The sequence below is a fragment of the Pan troglodytes genome, chromosome 19 (assembly GCF_028858775.2).
Source record: "Pan troglodytes isolate AG18354 chromosome 19, NHGRI_mPanTro3-v2.0_pri, whole genome shotgun sequence".
NCBI classification, from domain to species: Eukaryota; Metazoa; Chordata; class Mammalia; order Primates; family Hominidae; genus Pan; species Pan troglodytes.
The window spans coordinates 24619936-24634928 of NC_072417.2; the positions used below are offsets into that span (position 1 = coordinate 24619936).

General features: G+C 56.2%; 2 non-coding genes across 2 annotated transcripts; both read right to left on the reverse strand.

The window, feature by feature from the left end:
• Window positions 1–4382: 4382 nt before the first annotated feature.
• LOC129137788 (U2 spliceosomal RNA) lies at window positions 4383–4573 on the reverse strand. The gene has a single exon (XR_008540579.1). It is a non-coding gene; the product is annotated as a U2 spliceosomal RNA (small nuclear RNA).
• Window positions 4574–10487: 5914 nt separating this feature from the next.
• Window positions 10488–10678, reverse strand: LOC129137789 (U2 spliceosomal RNA). Its single transcript, XR_008540580.1, has one exon. It is a non-coding gene; the product is annotated as a U2 spliceosomal RNA (small nuclear RNA).
• Window positions 10679–14993: the final 4315 nt, after the last annotated feature.

A 14993-nucleotide genomic window follows, 5' to 3' on the forward strand; every position in this document is an offset into this window, starting at 1 on the left:
AGTTCAACGCAATATATCTTATCTTGTGGGCCGCAAGCCACCCAGGTGCCCAGGCAAGAGCCTGAAGGCACAAGCTGTTCCAGTATAGTAAAGAAAATTATTAGAATAAGAAAAGTTTTACTAGAGATAGGAAACGGATAGGATTATATCTGACTATTATTAATCATTAGTTTGTAGCATTACTCTTTGTTCTATTACCATAATGATCTCTGTTCCATTATGATTACCCTGGGGGAAACCAGGCCACACAGAGTTAGGAGCTGAAGGGCCACAGTGAGAGGTGACCAGGAGACAAGAGTGTGAGCCCTCATTCACGCCCAGAGAAGGGCCGCTGGAGGGCTCCTTGGCCTAGCGGTAATGCCAGTGCCTGGGAAGGCCCTGGTTACTTAGCAGGCCTTGGTCTAGCGGTGGCCCCAGTGCCTGGGAAGGCACCCGTTACTTAGCAGGCCGGGAAAGGGAATCTCCCTCTCTCCAGGGGAGACAGAGAACGCTCCGCTCCACCACCTCTTGTGGGAGGTCTGACATTAGCCAGGCCGGCCCGCAGTCAGCCGGAGGCTCCAACGTCTCCCTGTGATGCTGTGCTTCAGTGGGCACGCTCCTTCTTCACTTTCATGTTCCGCCTGTACACCTGGCTCCTCCTTTTAAGTTCTTAGAAGACAGCAGTAGCACAATTAGTAGGAGTACCACAGTCTTCGATCTTTCTGATAAGTGCATAGAAGAAACGCTGACGTTTGCTGTCCTCCCTCTCCACCTCGGCTACCACAAAGGGAAAGGCCCCCTGTCCAGTGGACACGTGACTCGCGTGACCTATCGATCACTGGAGATGACTGGCACTCCTTACCCTGCCCCCTTGCCTTGACTACAATAAATAGCAGCGCCTCCAGGCATTCGGGGCCACTACCTGTCTGTCTCCGCGCTTTGGTGGCAGTGGTCCCCCGGGCCCAGCTGTCTTTCTTCCTATCTCTTTGTCTTCTGTCTTTATCTCTTCGATCTCTCGTCTCCGCGCGCACACACACGAAGAGAAAACCCACAGACCCGGTAGGGGTGGACCCTACATTATCTCGGCTACAACATAATCAAGATATTCATGTGGACTACTGAGTCTTTCGGTGCCCCCTTGCTGTTTTAGTTTTGTCCTGCGGCCGAGTGTTTCCCTCGCTTCACGCCAACCCAATCTCCGCCGCCCTGTCTTGTCATCCCCATTCTACAGCCCAGCACGGTGTAGTATGGCAGCCGCTAGCCACAGGTATCTAGGGAGCCCTGGAAATGTGGTCAGTTCTAATGGAGCTGTGCTGTAAGTGTGAAATACACATGGGATTTTGACGGCAGTGGGAGCAAAATTCTCCCAATTTTTTTTTTTTTTTTTCAGACGGAGGTTCCGCTCTTGTTACCCAGCCTGGAGTCCAATGGCGCGATCTAGGCTCTCTGCAACCTCCGCCTCCCGGGTTCAAGCGATTCCCCTGCCTCAGCCTCCCGAGCAGCTGGGACTACAGGCATGTGCCACCACGCCCGGCTAAGTTTGTATTTTTAGTACACATGGGGTTTCTCCATGTTGGTCAGGCTGGTCTCCAACTCCCGACCTCCGGTGATCCGCCCAGCTGCCGCCTCCCAAAGTGTTGCTTGCGATTACAGGCTTGAGCCACCGCTCACCCTGGCTTTTTTTTTTTTTTTTTTTTGGCAGACAAACTCTTGCTCTGTCGCCCAGGCTGGAGTGCAGTGGCGCGATCTCGGCTCACTGCAGCCTCTACCTCCCGGGTTCCAGCGATTCTCCTGCCTCAGCCTCCTGGGTAGCTGGGATTACAGGCGTAGGCCACCACGCCCGGCTCATTTTTGTATTTTTAGGGGGTTTCGCCATGTCGGCCAGGCTGGTCTCCAGCTCCTGACCTCAGGCGATCCGCCCGCCTCGGCCTCCCAAAGCGCTGGGATTACAGGCGTAAGCCACCGCGCCGGGCTCTTTCATTCTGTCTTTATTTTCTGAGATAGAGTCTCGCTCGGACGCTCAGGTTGGACTGCAATGGCGTGATCTCGGCTCGCTGAAACTTCCGCCTCCCGGGTTCAAGCGATTCTCCTGTCTCAGCCTCCCGAGTAGCTGGGATTATTGACGGGCAGCACCACGCCCGGCTACCTTTTGTGGTTTTTGTATCTTCTGTCTTCTGCTCTTGAGTACCGCATAGAGCCACAGAAGACTAGCGAGTCGAACAAACGGCCCCTGTTGCAGCAGTTGTTGATCACGGGGCTGCCCCCGGTACTCATCCTGTGTCTCTCGTCCAAATCCCCGCTCCTCCCCAGCTATCACCTCTGCCGATGCTGGTGGTTTCCCTGGGTACCGGGAACCAAACTCTCATTCCCCAGGGGCCTAAGCCCCCCGTGGCCAGGCCCTTCTCAAGTCAGGGTTCCTGCACATTCACAGTTACGGGTGGCCCTGGGAGTAACACCTGGCACCCAAACAGATCACCAGAGTCCACGCATAGTCCACCTGCCCTCCCTGCGTAAGATCAGCTCTTCCTCCTCCCGGCGATAGATCAGGGTCAATGATCCCTGCCAAGATGGCGACTGCTCCAGCCTGCTGGTCCAACCTGTCCAGCCACAGCTGTTGCTCGAAGGCTTGAAGTTCAATGGGACCCTCTCCCGCTTTCTACAAACTGGTTCCTCTATTTTCATGTTTATTTATTTGGGACGGGGTCTGGCTCTGTCACCCAGGCTGGAGTGCAGTGGTGCGATCACTGCTCACTGCAGCATCCACCTCCCAGCGTCCACCCATCCTCCTGGCCTCAGCCTCTGGAACAGCTGGGGTACAGATACGCCCCAGCCCGAACAGGTTTTCACTAGGTTGCCTGGGCTCTTTCTTTCTTTGTCTGTGTTTGTTTGTTGGTTGGTCGGTTGGTTTTTGTTTGTTTCTTTCGAGACGGGGCTCCGGCTCTGCCGCCGGGGCTGCAGTGCAATGGCGCGATCTCACCTCACTGCGGCCTTCTGGGCTCAAGCGATCCCCCCACTGTGCCCGGCCTGAAGACAGCCTTTAGAGAAAGAAGCAGGGGGAGTTCTTCCGAGGACAGACAAGGTTTCTGGAGTTTGGAAAGGGTGAGAGACTGGGTCAGCGAAAGGAACATTCCGATCTTTATGTTGGGATGCAACGTATAATAGATACAGGGATGAGACCCAAAAGAGCCGGCAGAGGTTTGTCATCGTGGTCGCAAGGCAACTGCCGGTGGCTGATCCCGTAAAGGATACGCATACCTAGAGCGGAGCCTAAAGATGCATCAAGCATGACGGGTGGAGCCACGATGCTTGGACTCGAGCTCTGCTCCTGTGCGTTCCGTGATAAATGGCTTATACTACCTGCACCTCAGTTTTTCCCGGGCAAAAAAGGAAGCTTGCTGCCGGTGCGTTGGCACCTGCCTTAAAGTGCCAGCTACCCAGCGGGCTGAAGAGGAAGAAGTTCCTACTAGGAAGACACGTGGACACGTATGTTTACTGCAGCACTATTTACAATAGCAAAGACTTGGAACCAACTCGAATGCCCATGAATGATAGGCTGGATAAAGAAAGTGTGGCACGTATACACCATGGAATTACTACGCAGCCATAAAAAAGGATGAGTTCATGTCCTCTGCGGGAACGTGGATGAAGCTGGAAGGCCTCATTCTCAGCAAACTGACACAGGAAGCGAAAACCAAACACCGCATGTTCTCGCTCCTAAGTGGGAGTTGAACAGTGAGAACACATGGGACACAGGGAGGGGAACATCACACGCCGGGCCCTGACGGGGCGTGGGGGGCAAGGGGAGAGAGAGCATTAGGACAAATGGCCAACGCGTGCGGGGCTTCAAACCTAGACGACTGGTGGATAGGTGCAGCAAAGCACCGTGGCACACGTGTATCTATGTTCCAAACCTGCACGTCCTGCACATGTACCCCAGAACTTGGGAGGGGGTGGGGGAAACCAAAAGAGAGAACGGAGGAGAGGCGGGGGGGGGGTGAAGAGAGAGAGAAAGAGACAGAGAGAGAGAGAAAGAGAGAGAGAGAGAGAGAAAGAGAGAGAGAGAGAGAGAGAGAGAGAGGAGAAAGAAGTTCAATTCCGGGTGGATCCCATTCCTTTAAAAGGTCGCCACCCACTCGACTGCCAAGCTGAGATCCTAAGGACCTCCCCAAAGGAGGAGGTCGTGGCCTTCCCAAAGCGCAGTAGTCACGGTGGAAACGGAAGCGTGCCGCATAAGCCTACCGTCTACCGCCCACCGCCTGCAGATCAGGAACCTCCCTCACTGGTACTTCAGGGAAGCGGTTAAGTCAAGCCGGCGCGTCACAGGCACTCGGCGTGCAAACCGCCCCGCAGATGCTACTGTCTCTTACCTCTCTCTGCTTTTAGGAAACACGTTGTATCCCCGGAGGGGGTGCACCGTTCCTGGAGGTACTGCAATACCAGGTCGATGCGTGGAGTGGACGGAGCAAGCTCCTATTCCATCTCCCTGCTCCAAAAATCCATTTAATATATTGTCCTCGGATAGAGGACGTATCAGATATTAAACTGATAAGAACAGATACTACACTTGATCTTAGCCAAAAGGCCGAGAAGCGATGCGGTCGCCTTCGCGCCCGCCGTCACCGTCCCACTCTCATCCACATTCAAGTCGCGGTGAGAGCCCCAGCCTCGCTCCTTGCCCCATTCCCTCTGTCTCGTCCACAGCGCTATTGACGCCCTTACACTCTCGGGCTGATTTCTTATTCTCCGCCTTTGAAAAGGGAAATCTTACACCCGTGCTTCTTCCGGCGTTCCCGGGCTTTCATTTCGAATTTGCATGCCCCGCCCTTTCACGGAGGGCGTGGCCTCCGCCGTTGACTCCGCCCCCGGGGCCGCCTCTGCCTGGGGGAGCCGGGGCTCCGCTGGGGGCGACTTCCTTGTTCGTATCGAGCCAGCGAAAAGACAGAACCGGAAGAGACTGGGGGCGAAGGCGACAGGGGTCTGTGGAAGAGACCTGTCGGCGGAGAGCGGTCCACGTTTTCCTGGAGAAAGACGAGGCCCCAGGGCAGGAGCGCGGGCTGCGCTGGGCCTTTACTTCGCCGCCCGCGGGCGGGGAGACCGGCCCCGTACCCGAGGGGACGAGGGGCCCATGCCCAGTCAGGGAAGCCGAAGGCCTGGAGGGGCTTCCGGGAGCAGGGGCTGGAGTTCCTCGGCCAGGCAGGAGGCTGGCACCAGACACCCAGCAGAGGGAGGCGGCGAGGGCCCAGCAAGGATTCTCCCCAGCCCCTGTGCCTGCGTCTCCTGCGGCTTCTGTGCGCGGACCGTGTCCTGTGCTGTGTAGGGAAAGCTGCCTCCCTGCTCGGGACGTGGATTCCCTTCCCCTCCTCCTCGCCTGGCTACTTCTGACGCAGGTCGTCAGGACTCCGCTTGGGTGTCACGCGTCCAGGAAGCCTCCCTTAGTCAAGGGCCCTCGGCACCCGCCCCGTATGTGACTAGCAGCCCTCCTGTGTATTTCATCGCGCCCCCGTTGTTTATATCAGCTATTCCACTCACCACCCTTCTGGGCAACCCTTTATCTCCCGCTCTGAAATCCCATCGCTGAGGGCTGGGACCCCTCCTCAGTGCTTATCCCTGTTTCCCCGCGCGAGTCTGGCGCCTGGCGTGTGGAAGGCGCTCAGCAAACGTTTGTGGAGCGAAGAAACGACGCAAAGGTGATGAGCACGGCAGACCGTGATGAGCACGACGCAGTTAGGAGGCTATTGGCCCGGCGCGGGGGAAAAGGGGGAAGGTCGGGCTCGGGGTGGCAGGACCCCAGAGGGCAGGGGTGACTGCCGGGGTGCTCTTGGGGCAAGGTGGGCGTCAAGGCCCCCAGCAAGGTTGGGATAAAGTTTCTCTCCGAGGCACAGACTGCCGCCTGCGGGCTCAGCATTTACCTCTCCCTTCCTCCTTCCTAACGCAACTTCAGCGGAGGGCTGAGGGCTCTACTGCGCATTACCTGGAAAACTTATTTCACTCCACGGCCCTAAGAGGTGGGCCTTATTATTAGCCACGGCCAGGGTTAGGGTGAGGCCTCTCCTCCAGGGCAGAATTTCAGAGGGTGCCCACCCCCCCGCCCTAAATCATTCAGCAATCAACATAAACTATAGTTCAACGCAATATATCTTATCTTGTGGGCCGCAAGCCACCCAGGTGCCCAGGCAAGAGCCTGAAGGCACAAGCTGTTCCAGTATAGTAAAGAAAATTATTAGAATAAGAAAAGTTTTACTAGAGATAGGAAACGGATAGGATTATATCTGACTATTATTAATCATTAGTTTGTAGCATTACTCTTTGTTCTATTACCATAATGATCTCTGTTCCATTATGATTACCCTGGGGGAAACCAGGCCACACAGAGTTAGGAGCTGAAGGGCCACAGTGAGAGGTGACCAGGAGACAAGAGTGTGAGCCCTCATTCACGCCCAGAGAAGGGCCGCTGGAGGGCTCCTTGGCCTAGCGGTAATGCCAGTGCCTGGGAAGGCCCTGGTTACTTAGCAGGCCTTGGTCTAGCGGTGGCCCCAGTGCCTGGGAAGGCACCCGTTACTTAGCAGGCCGGGAAAGGGAATCTCCCTCTCTCCAGGGGAGACAGAGAACGCTCCGCTCCACCACCTCTTGTGGGAGGTCTGACATTAGCCAGGCCGGCCCGCAGTCAGCCGGAGGCTCCAACGTCTCCCTGTGATGCTGTGCTTCAGTGGGCACGCTCCTTCTTCACTTTCATGTTCCGCCTGTACACCTGGCTCCTCCTTTTAAGTTCTTAGAAGACAGCAGTAGCACAATTAGTAGGAGTACCACAGTCTTCGATCTTTCTGATAAGTGCATAGAAGAAACGCTGACGTTTGCTGTCCTCCCTCTCCACCTCGGCTACCACAAAGGGAAAGGCCCCCTGTCCAGTGGACACGTGACTCGCGTGACCTATCGATCACTGGAGATGACTGGCACTCCTTACCCTGCCCCCTTGCCTTGACTACAATAAATAGCAGCGCCTCCAGGCATTCGGGGCCACTACCTGTCTGTCTCCGCGCTTTGGTGGCAGTGGTCCCCCGGGCCCAGCTGTCTTTCTTCCTATCTCTTTGTCTTCTGTCTTTATCTCTTCGATCTCTCGTCTCCGCGCGCACACACACGAAGAGAAAACCCACAGACCCGGTAGGGGTGGACCCTACATTATCTCGGCTACAACATAATCAAGATATTCATGTGGACTACTGAGTCTTTCGGTGCCCCCTTGCTGTTTTAGTTTTGTCCTGCGGCCGAGTGTTTCCCTCGCTTCACGCCAACCCAATCTCCGCCGCCCTGTCTTGTCATCCCCATTCTACAGCCCAGCACGGTGTAGTATGGCAGCCGCTAGCCACAGGTATCTAGGGAGCCCTGGAAATGTGGTCAGTTCTAATGGAGCTGTGCTGTAAGTGTGAAATACACATGGGATTTTGACGGCAGTGGGAGCAAAATTCTCCCAATTTTTTTTTTTTTTTTTCAGACGGAGGTTCCGCTCTTGTTACCCAGCCTGGAGTCCAATGGCGCGATCTAGGCTCTCTGCAACCTCCGCCTCCCGGGTTCAAGCGATTCCCCTGCCTCAGCCTCCCGAGCAGCTGGGACTACAGGCATGTGCCACCACGCCCGGCTAAGTTTGTATTTTTAGTACACATGGGGTTTCTCCATGTTGGTCAGGCTGGTCTCCAACTCCCGACCTCCGGTGATCCGCCCAGCTGCCGCCTCCCAAAGTGTTGCTTGCGATTACAGGCTTGAGCCACCGCTCACCCTGGCTTTTTTTTTTTTTTTTTTTTTTTTTTTTGGCAGACAAACTCTTGCTCTGTCGCCCAGGCTGGAGTGCAGTGGCGCGATCTCGGCTCACTGCAGCCTCTACCTCCCGGGTTCCAGCGATTCTCCTGCCTCAGCCTCCTGGGTAGCTGGGATTACAGGCGTAGGCCACCACGCCCGGCTCATTTTTGTATTTTTAGGGGGTTTCGCCATGTCGGCCAGGCTGGTCTCCAGCTCCTGACCTCAGGCGATCCGCCCGCCTCGGCCTCCCAAAGCGCTGGGATTACAGGCGTAAGCCACCGCGCCGGGCTCTTTCATTCTGTCTTTATTTTCTGAGATAGAGTCTCGCTCGGACGCTCAGGTTGGACTGCAATGGCGTGATCTCGGCTCGCTGAAACTTCCGCCTCCCGGGTTCAAGCGATTCTCCTGTCTCAGCCTCCCGAGTAGCTGGGATTATTGACGGGCAGCACCACGCCCGGCTACCTTTTGTGGTTTTTGTATCTTCTGTCTTCTGCTCTTGAGTACCGCATAGAGCCACAGAAGACTAGCGAGTCGAACAAACGGCCCCTGTTGCAGCAGTTGTTGATCACGGGGCTGCCCCCGGTACTCATCCTGTGTCTCTCGTCCAAATCCCCGCTCCTCCCCAGCTATCACCTCTGCCGATGCTGGTGGTTTCCCTGGGTACCGGGAACCAAACTCTCATTCCCCAGGGGCCTAAGCCCCCCGTGGCCAGGCCCTTCTCAAGTCAGGGTTCCTGCACATTCACAGTTACGGGTGGCCCTGGGAGTAACACCTGGCACCCAAACAGATCACCAGAGTCCACGCATAGTCCACCTGCCCTCCCTGCGTAAGATCAGCTCTTCCTCCTCCCGGCGATAGATCAGGGTCAATGATCCCTGCCAAGATGGCGACTGCTCCAGCCTGCTGGTCCAACCTGTCCAGCCACAGCTGTTGCTCGAAGGCTTGAAGTTCAATGGGACCCTCTCCCGCTTTCTACAAACTGGTTCCTCTATTTTCATGTTTATTTATTTGGGACGGGGTCTGGCTCTGTCACCCAGGCTGGAGTGCAGTGGTGCGATCACTGCTCACTGCAGCATCCACCTCCCAGCGTCCACCCATCCTCCTGGCCTCAGCCTCTGGAACAGCTGGGGTACAGATACGCCCCAGCCCGAACAGGTTTTCACTAGGTTGCCTGGGCTCTTTCTTTCTTTGTCTGTGTTTGTTTGTTGGTTGGTCGGTTGGTTTTTGTTTGTTTCTTTCGAGACGGGGCTCCGGCTCTGCCGCCGGGGCTGCAGTGCAATGGCGCGATCTCACCTCACTGCGGCCTTCTGGGCTCAAGCGATCCCCCCACTGTGCCCGGCCTGAAGACAGCCTTTAGAGAAAGAAGCAGGGGGAGTTCTTCCGAGGACAGACAAGGTTTCTGGAGTTTGGAAAGGGTGAGAGACTGGGTCAGCGAAAGGAACATTCCGATCTTTATGTTGGGATGCAACGTATAATAGATACAGGGATGAGACCCAAAAGAGCCGGCAGAGGTTTGTCATCGTGGTCGCAAGGCAACTGCCGGTGGCTGATCCCGTAAAGGATACGCATACCTAGAGCGGAGCCTAAAGATGCATCAAGCATGACGGGTGGAGCCACGATGCTTGGACTCGAGCTCTGCTCCTGTGCGTTCCGTGATAAATGGCTTATACTACCTGCACCTCAGTTTTTCCCGGGCAAAAAAGGAAGCTTGCTGCCGGTGCGTTGGCACCTGCCTTAAAGTGCCAGCTACCCAGCGGGCTGAAGAGGAAGAAGTTCCTACTAGGAAGACACGTGGACACGTATGTTTACTGCAGCACTATTTACAATAGCAAAGACTTGGAACCAACTCGAATGCCCATGAATGATAGGCTGGATAAAGAAAGTGTGGCACGTATACACCATGGAATTACTACGCAGCCATAAAAAAGGATGAGTTCATGTCCTCTGCGGGAACGTGGATGAAGCTGGAAGGCCTCATTCTCAGCAAACTGACACAGGAAGCGAAAACCAAACACCGCATGTTCTCGCTCCTAAGTGGGAGTTGAACAGTGAGAACACATGGGACACAGGGAGGGGAACATCACACGCCGGGCCCTGACGGGGCGTGGGGGGCAAGGGGAGAGAGAGCATTAGGACAAATGGCCAACGCGTGCGGGGCTTCAAACCTAGACGACTGGTGGATAGGTGCAGCAAAGCACCGTGGCACACGTGTATCTATGTTCCAAACCTGCACGTCCTGCACATGTACCCCAGAACTTGGGAGGGGGTGGGGGAAACCAAAAGAGAGAACGGAGGAGAGGCGGGGGGGGGGTGAAGAGAGAGAGAAAGAGACAGAGAGAGAGAGAAAGAGAGAGAGAGAAAGAGAGAGAGAGAGAGAGAGAGAGAGAGAGAGGAGAAAGAAGTTCAATTCCGGGTGGATCCCATTCCTTTAAAAGGTCGCCACCCACTCGACTGCCAAGCTGAGATCCTAAGGACCTCCCCAAAGGAGGAGGTCGTGGCCTTCCCAAAGCGCAGTAGTCACGGTGGAAACGGAAGCGTGCCGCATAAGCCTACCGTCTACCGCCCACCGCCTGCAGATCAGGAACCTCCCTCACTGGTACTTCAGGGAAGCGGTTAAGTCAAGCCGGCGCGTCACAGGCACTCGGCGTGCAAGCCGCCCCGCAGCTGCTACTGTCTCTTACCTCTCTCTGCTTTTAGGAAACACGTTGTATCCCCGGAGGGGGTGCACCGTTCCTGGAGGTACTGCAATACCAGGTCGATGCGTGGAGTGGACGGAGCAAGCTCCTATTCCATCTCCCTGCTCCAAAAATCCATTTAATATATTGTCCTCGGATAGAGGACGTATCAGATATTAAACTGATAAGAACAGATACTACACTTGATCTTAGCCAAAAGGCCGAGAAGCGATGCGGTCGCCTTCGCGCCCGCCGTCACCGTCCCACTCTCATCCACATTCAAGTCGCGGTGAGAGCCCCAGCCTCGCTCCTTGCCCCATTCCCTCTGTCTCGTCCACAGCGCTATTGACGCCCTTACACTCTCGGGCTGATTTCTTATTCTCCGCCTTTGAAAAGGGAAATCTTACACCCGTGCTTCTTCCGGCGTTCCCGGGCTTTCATTTCGAATTTGCATGCCCCGCCCTTTCACGGAGGGCGTGGCCTCCGCCGTTGACTCCGCCCCCGGGGCCGCCTCTGCCTGGGGGAGCCGGGGCTCCGCTGGGGGCGACTTCCTTGTTCGTATCGAGCCAGCGAAAAGACAGAACCGGAAGAGACTGGGGGCGAAGGCGACAGGGGTCTGTGGAAGAGACCTGTCGGCGGAGAGCGGTCCACGTTTTCCTGGAGAAAGACGAGGCCCCAGGGCAGGAGCGCGGGCTGCGCTGGGCCTTTACTTCGCCGCCCGCGGGCGGGGAGACCGGCCCCGTACCCGAGGGGACGAGGGGCCCATGCCCAGTCAGGGAAGCCGAAGGCCTGGAGGGGCTTCCGGGAGCAGGGGCTGGAGTTCCTCGGCCAGGCAGGAGGCTGGCACCAGACACCCAGCAGAGGGAGGCGGCGAGGGCCCAGCAAGGATTCTCCCCAGCCCCTGTGCCTGCGTCTCCTGCGGCTTCTGTGCGCGGACCGTGTCCTGTGCTGTGTAGGGAAAGCTGCCTCCCTGCTCGGGACGTGGATTCCCTTCCCCTCCTCCTCGCCTGGCTACTTCTGACGCAGGTCGTCAGGACTCCGCTTGGGTGTCACGCGTCCAGGAAGCCTCCCTTAGTCAAGGGCCCTCGGCACCCGCCCCGTATGTGACTAGCAGCCCTCCTGTGTATTTCATCGCGCCCCCGTTGTTTATATCAGCTATTCCACTCACCACCCTTCTGGGCAACCCTTTATCTCCCGCTCTGAAATCCCATCGCTGAGGGCTGGGACCCCTCCTCAGTGCTTATCCCTGTTTCCCCGCGCGAGTCTGGCGCCTGGCGTGTGGAAGGCGCTCAGCAAACGTTTGTGGAGCGAAGAAACGACGCAAAGGTGATGAGCACGGCAGACCGTGATGAGCACGACGCAGTTAGGAGGCTATTGGCCCGGCGCGGGGGAAAAGGGGGAAGGTCGGGCTCGGGGTGGCAGGACCCCAGAGGGCAGGGGTGACTGCCGGGGTGCTCTTGGGGCAAGGTGGGCGTCAAGGCCCCCAGCAAGGTTGGGATAAAGTTTCTCTCCGAGGCACAGACTGCCGCCTGCGGGCTCAGCATTTACCTCTCCCTTCCTCCTTCCTAACGCAACTTCAGCGGAGGGCTGAGGGCTCTACTGCGCATTACCTGGAAAACTTATTTCACTCCACGGCCCTAAGAGGTGGGCCTTATTATTAGCCACGGCCAGGGTTAGGGTGAGGCCTCTCCTCCAGGGCAGAATTTCAGAGGGTGCCCACCCCCCCGCCCTAAATCATTCAGCAATCAACATAAACTATAGTTCAACGCAATATATCTTATCTTGTGGGCCGCAAGCCACCCAGGTGCCCAGGCAAGAGCCTGAAGGCACAAGCTGTTCCAGTATAGTAAAGAAAATTATTAGAATAAGAAAAGTTTTACTAGAGATAGGAAACGGATAGGATTATATCTGACTATTATTAATCATTAGTTTGTAGCATTACTCTTTGTTCTATTACCATAATGATCTCTGTTCCATTATGATTACCCTGGGGGAAACCAGGCCACACAGAGTTAGGAGCTGAAGGGCCACAGTGAGAGGTGACCAGGAGACAAGAGTGTGAGCCCTCATTCACGCCCAGAGAAGGGCCGCTGGAGGGCTCCTTGGCCTAGCGGTAATGCCAGTGCCTGGGAAGGCCCTGGTTACTTAGCAGGCCTTGGTCTAGCGGTGGCCCCAGTGCCTGGGAAGGCACCCGTTACTTAGCAGGCCGGGAAAGGGAATCTCCCTCTCTCCAGGGGAGACAGAGAACGCTCCGCTCCACCACCTCTTGTGGGAGGTCTGACATTAGCCAGGCCGGCCCGCAGTCAGCCGGAGGCTCCAACGTCTCCCTGTGATGCTGTGCTTCAGTGGGCACGCTCCTTCTTCACTTTCATGTTCCGCCTGTACACCTGGCTCCTCCTTTTAAGTTCTTAGAAGACAGCAGTAGCACAATTAGTAGGAGTACCACAGTCTTCGATCTTTCTGATAAGTGCATAGAAGAAACGCTGACGTTTGCTGTCCTCCCTCTCCACCTCGGCTACCACAAAGGGAAAGGCCCCCTGTCCAGTGGACACGTGACTCGCGTGACCTATCGATCACTGGAGATGACTGGCACTCCTTACCCTGCCCCCTTGCCTTGACTACAATAAATAGCAGCGCCTCCAGGCATTCGGGGCCACTACCTGTCTGTCTCCGCGCTTTGGTGGCAGTGGTCCCCCGGGCCCAGCTGTCTTTCTTCCTATCTCTTTGTCTTCTGTCTTTATCTCTTCGATCTCTCGTCTCCGCGCGCACACACACGAAGAGAAAACCCACAGACCCGGTAGGGGTGGACCCTACATTATCTCGGCTACAACATAATCAAGATATTCATGTGGACTACTGAGTCTTTCGGTGCCCCCTTGCTGTTTTAGTTTTGTCCTGCGGCCGAGTGTTTCCCTCGCTTCACGCCAACCCAATCTCCGCCGCCCTGTCTTGTCATCCCCATTCTACAGCCCAGCACGGTGTAGTATGGCAGCCGCTAGCCACAGGTATCTAGGGAGCCCTGGAAATGTGGTCAGTTCTAATGGAGCTGTGCTGTAAGTGTGAAATACACATGGGATTTTGACGGCAGTGGGAGCAAAATTCTCCCAATTTTTTTTTTTTTTTTTCAGACGGAGGTTCCGCTCTTGTTACCCAGCCTGGAGTCCAATGGCGCGATCTAGGCTCTCTGCAACCTCCGCCTCCCGGGTTCAAGCGATTCCCCTGCCTCAGCCTCCCGAGCAGCTGGGACTACAGGCATGTGCCACCACGCCCGGCTAAGTTTGTATTTTTAGTACACATGGGGTTTCTCCATGTTGGTCAGGCTGGTCTCCAACTCCCGACCTCCGGTGATCCGCCCAGCTGCCGCCTCCCAAAGTGTTGCTTGCGATTACAGGCTTGAGCCACCGCTCACCCTGGCTTTTTTTTTTTTTTTTTTTTTTTTTTTTTGGCAGACAAACTCTTGCTCTGTCGCCCAGGCTGGAGTGCAGTGGCGCGATCTCGGCTCACTGCAGCCTCTACCTCCCGGGTTCCAGCGATTCTCCTGCCTCAGCCTCCTGGGTAGCTGGGATTACAGGCGTAGGCCACCACGCCCGGCTCATTTTTGTATTTTTAGGGGGTTTCGCCATGTCGGCCAGGCTGGTCTCCAGCTCCTGACCTCAGGCGATCCGCCCGCCTCGGCCTCCCAAAGCGCTGGGATTACAGGCGTAAGCCACCGCGCCGGGCTCTTTCATTCTGTCTTTATTTTCTGAGATAGAGTCTCGCTCGGACGCTCAGGTTGGACTGCAATGGCGTGATCTCGGCTCGCTGAAACTTCCGCCTCCCGGGTTCAAGCGATTCTCCTGTCTCAGCCTCCCGAGTAGCTGGGATTATTGACGGGCAGCACCACGCCCGGCTACCTTTTGTGGTTTTTGTATCTTCTGTCTTCTGCTCTTGAGTACCGCATAGAGCCACAGAAGACTAGCGAGTCGAACAAACGGCCCCTGTTGCAGCAGTTGTTGATCACGGGGCTGCCCCCGGTACTCATCCTGTGTCTCTCGTCCAAATCCCCGCTCCTCCCCAGCTATCACCTCTGCCGATGCTGGTGGTTTCCCTGGGTACCGGGAACCAAACTCTCATTCCCCAGGGGCCTAAGCCCCCCGTGGCCAGGCCCTTCTCAAGTCAGGGTTCCTGCACATTCACAGTTACGGGTGGCCCTGGGAGTAACACCTGGCACCCAAACAGATCACCAGAGTCCACGCATAGTCCACCTGCCCTCCCTGCGTAAGATCAGCTCTTCCTCCTCCCGGCGATAGATCAGGGTCAATGATCCCTGCCAAGATGGCGACTGCTCCAGCCTGCTGGTCCAACCTGTCCAGCCACAGCTGTTGCTCGAAGGCTTGAAGTTCAATGGGACCCTCTCCCGCTTTCTACAAACTGGTTCCTCTATTTTCATGTTTATTTATTTGGGACGGGGTCTGGCTCTGTCACCCAGGCTGGAGTGCAGTGGTGCGATCACCGCTCACTGCAGCATCCACCTCCCAGCGTCCACCCATCCTCCTGGCCTCAGCCTCT